Below are 5,199 nucleotides of genomic sequence, written 5' to 3' on the forward strand. Positions count from 1 at the left end.
CGGACAATACCGGCAGAGAGGGGGAAGAGGCCCTATTCAATATCATACGCAATCCTCGCGGGCCAGATGATGATCAGAATGAAGAAGATTATGACGGCTCCGAATATCTAAACAACACCGGGGAGGGTGATATGATATTCGATCGCGACGACCGAATTTATGAAGTCATGAACTATGAACATGACAAAGAAAATGTTGATCTTGAAACAACAAAGACCGACGAGGAGCACACACTGGGAGAGGCCAACCATCGTATCATCCTATGGAGAAAGGATTGCATCATCTTTCGAAGGCCACCGACACCGCGTCATCCGACTCCTCGTCGAAGTCCGCCACCGAGTCAGCAGACTCCCGCTCCTCCAAATCCACCAACGCGTCAGGCCACTCCTCCTCCTCCAAGTCCGGCAAAGCGTTAGGCCACTCCTCCTCCAAGTCCGGCACAGCTTCAGGCCACTCCTCCTCCTCCAACTCAGCCACGTCAGCCGTCTTCGCCGCCTCAGCAATCACGGAAGAGAGCCGCCTCAGCTATGGTGCGTAGCGGTACAAGTCAAGGTAGTACTGGAGGTACAGGCGGAGGCAAGCGATTTCAATATGATCCAAGCAGCCTCGCGCCTCTTCCGCAGAGGCCTTATGACAAGTCCGAGGAGGAAAACACAACCATATCGAAGGCCGAGGTGGAAGCCCATTTTGCACCGAAACCGCCACCGCCGCCAAGGGAGAAAGTGCCTGAGGAAAAGATTGACCATTTCATTCATATGGCTAGAGCACCAGCTCCCAAGCCTGTTGACACAGACTATGAGCGCCACCTCAGGAAGTTAAATCGAGCACGTCTACAAAAAGAGGCGAGCTCGAGCTCCAGCAAATCAGCTGGCAAAAGGAGCGGTAAAACCGTTCCCCAGCTGGGAGAACAGGCGGCGCAATCAACCCCCCCGCTTGTTGTGCCGACAACACATGAGAGTAGGCGCGCCCAATATTATTGTGGGCAAACCATTTATGTTCTCGAGCTGGGCGATGTGGTAATAACCGAGGAGCATATAAGGCAGGCTGAAATCCTCAAGATCACTGTTGGACAACTCCTAAACATCGAGCCCATGCCTCCGCTTAGAGAGGAGGAAATAAAACGGAAATATGTCTGGGGCCAACCTTTGGTCGAGCCAGACGAGGTCAAGAAGCTCCCAACGAGAATGTATGAATTGCATCAATGGTACATGGACATTGCCAAGATTTCCAATAGAGAGTCCCTCATGGTGAATGCCAAGAAGGATCATTACTACCATGAGAAAGTTGTGTCCGTTGAGTATTCAGAACTATTTCAGTTATACAATCAAGACGCACTCGACAAATCTATCATCAGTTGCTATTGTTTGTAAGTGATTTCTTTCTGTAATTTAAGTCTCAAGCTAGATGTAGTGATCATTTTGATCAATCATTACCTGTAATTATCCTCACTATATTCTTTTCTGTGGTATTATGCAGGATGAAGATTTATGAAATGAAAAAAGGTGAACGCTATGGCATTGGGTTCATTGACCCAAATACCATTAATGAACACACATGGAAATTAGATCCATATTATGAAAAAAGTGTAGAGGAAAGCATGCTAGAGTTCTTCAAGCGCCTCAATACCAATGAAAATATACTACTTCCTTACAACTTCGAGTGAGTCATACTGTCTTGTACTACAAATTCTGTTTTTGCCTACTAGTTAGCTACATGTTTTTGTTTACATATGCCCGCTTAATTAAGACATGCAAACGTGTGTGCATGCAGATTTCACTGGATCTTGTTAATCATTAAAGTTGATGAAGGAACAGTTGAAGTACTAGACTCACTACTTAAGAAAACAAGTAACTACACCATCGTGAAGGGGATAGTCAACATGTAATTTCAATCATTATTAACTATATCTCGGCCTATTTAATTAGTTCATCATTTCCTGATAACAACTATTTAATAACCTATTTATTCATTTTCTTTGTCGGCGGGCAGGGTTTGGGCAAAGTTCATCAGCGTCACTCCAGGCCAATGGAAACGAAATCTGAAATGGTATCGACCCAAGGTAAGTAATTAAGTAGTACTAGCTAACTGCCATCTCTTTAATTATCATGCTTGATTAATTATTATCTGATCAAATTCCATTCTCGTAAAGGCCCTGAAGCAGGCGCCGGGGAATAATCTGTGTGCATACTACGTTTGCGAGAACATTCGCATGATGGCGTCCGAAAGGAGCAGATCTCAAAAACAGGAGTGGGTACGTTTGTCAGAACACTATTCATAATTTTTACACCATTATCAATATATCTAGTCACACAACTAATACACATGCATATTGATCTCCTTCTTAATAGTTCAGAGAGGTGCGGGAGAAGCTCCTAAAAGAGGAGCGCATAGAAGTAATTCAAGAGGAAATAGCGGGATTTTTGCTCGGTCAGGTCATAGATCCCAAAGGATAATACTTTTACCCGCTACCGCCCCCATGAACCACTTCCAATTGTCATTGTGCTTGGAAGGCACCAATTAGGCTAATGCCACTGGCTCCGAAGGCACCAATTAGGAGAAATCTCTACTCCTAATGGAGCAGTTGGTAGTCTCGCTTCCAGTTTTTTTTTCATCCCACCACTTTCGTCCGGTTTTTTTCGTAGGTTAACCGTCATAGATTTTTTTCGATGTTGGTTTCTTATTCACCGGTTTATTTACCCCTCAGCTCTTTCCTTGCAAATCAGCACTTTCCAAATGTGCACACAATCACGGATCTAAAATTTACTAACTTATCCAAATCAACCGATACCTTCCATTATTGCAAATTTCTTTAGGAAACAAATAATAGATTTTAAGGAAACAAATAATAGATTTTAAGGACGCTCATACTTTACTAACAATCACTAAAAATCAAATCTAAATTAATTAACCTTACCTTAAATCACTCAATCACTTTAATTAGAAAACATTTTCTTTCCTAACTGCACCCCGCTTAGTGTGCACATAACAATCCGAAGTAATTAGAGTCACATGATTGAATCCATTTATTTAGAGCGACATGATTGAATTCATTTATTAACAATAATCCTCACCAAAAGTGCGTTTAGCAATTTTAAAGGGCAGACCAAAACTCTGCCATCCGCTCGCCCGCGTTTGTTTAGGTACAGGAAAAAATGGCATTATATATGGAAACAACACGACCGGGGCGGCGGCGCAATCTTCGGGGATAGGGACCAAAACTCTGCCATCCGCTCGCCCGCGTTTGTTTAGGTACAGGAAAAAATGGCATAATATATGGAAACAACACGACCGGGGCGGCGGCGCAATCTTCGGGGATAGGGGATCGGAGGAGAAGGATTGGCCTGGCAGCATGATCAGGGTGCTTCCCCGCGGCCGCGGCCGTCCTCGCGGTGCCACCTACCCGAAATCAACGCTGCTCCCTGCCGTCAGCCGAGGCGACGCCGCCTGCCCTCCTACCCACGGTCCGCTGCCGCGTGCGGCTACGGCGGGAGGAGTAGCGACGGGGCCGAGGTCCTTCATGCGTTCCGGGATGGAGGCCATGATTTCGTCGAGGTCGTTGCTGCCTCCTACACTCAGGGTGTGTCGCTGAGATCGAGGCGAGCATGAGGAGCTGTGGCCACCACCATGGTCACCCCATCGCAGGGGATGGAGCACGCCGTCGGCCTACAGCTTGTGGAGATCACTGTTGCTCTTCAGGTCGCGTGGTGACCGGATCTTGCCGATGTGTCCCTCCCCGACGATCTCCTCTTCGCCCGGTTGGCCGACATGGATTTCGCCACTGCTGCCCTCAACTTCTCTGCCTCGAGCTCGACGATCAGCCACCATGGATCCCCCAGCTGGAGGGTCACGTGAACCAGCCGTCCTCCCATGCTGCAGCGGCAAGAAGGTGACATGGCTCTCCGTACACGAAGAGTGGAGTTCAGTCAAGTACTTATATACTTGGCCTCTACTGCTGATCCATGTAAATGGAGAAAAACAGACAACCGCTCATTCATGCTTTGTTCCACTCCTTTGCGCTACATTACTGGAGGTGACATTTTCCTATCTCTCTATGTTGTAACAAGCCTGCTGCCTGCATAGTTAATGGATTTTTTATTTAAATTTATCGCTACTTAGTGCTTTGTTGCAATTGTTCACCCAAGATTCTTATATATAATCTGAGCGTATGTAGGCATACTTAGCTTTGCTATTTCATTTTTTCTGGCGCATAGAAATAAGAGTATTGTCCAGGTTAGGTATTCAATTGCGTATGGTATTTGGATTGCTATCAGAATGTCTTTTCTATGCATGTGATTTCTCACATCTGGTTATAATATTTGTGAAGACGTGCATTGCGCGTGCACTTGGAAGCGGGCCCATGGCCCGTGCTGGACGGTCGATTTACATGAAATTAATTCCCTCAGTTCTGGTGGCAAATATAATACACATAATCCATATTGTTATGCATTAGGGTGTATGTGTGAAATAGATGGATTATGGTCCCGTACCCAATAAGATGGATATGTGTGTGTTAGAGAGAGAGGGAGAGGGGGATAGAGAGTGAGGAAGAGGGAGGGAGAGTATGTGTTTGTGTGTGTGAGGATTTGATGGTAAAGAAGTCGCCAATGTCGTAATATTGAACTCTTAAAGTTAATGTGGCCCCGTTGCAACGCACGGGCGTTCTTCTAGTTATATATAGCTAGCTAATTGTATGTATATATCGCGCTATTCGTCACCCTGGGTGAGGAATAATTATTCTTCACCCCCCTTTATTTTACCATCAATGCATCGTAATTTTACGTTCCGTAAGTTTTGTCTTATTTCCGACGCAAAAAGAAACCGTAAGAAAATATATAATCACCGTAAAAAATATTTTATGTTATATAAAATTACAAACATAAAAACATAGTCTAAAATACACATAACCTGCAAATTTTCTTGTCTTATGACCTATATTTTTATTTTCTTATGTCAAATTTTACGTAGTGAATCAATAGAAATGTAACTATTTGAATTCCAAACGTAATTTAATTATGAAATGATTGTAAGATTACCTCGAGTGAAGAATAACTTATTTTGCATCCTGGATGATAAATAGTAACACTATATATGTGTGTGAATTAATGATGGTTGTGAGACATTGGATGATATATATATATATATATATATATAGGGTTGACGGGATCCTGCCAAACTTGTTGAAAAAAAAAACAGGTCGTA

The sequence above is a fragment of the Triticum aestivum genome, chromosome 7A, assembly GCF_018294505.1.
Source record: "Triticum aestivum cultivar Chinese Spring chromosome 7A, IWGSC CS RefSeq v2.1, whole genome shotgun sequence".
Taxonomy (NCBI): Eukaryota; Viridiplantae; Streptophyta; class Magnoliopsida; order Poales; family Poaceae; genus Triticum; species Triticum aestivum.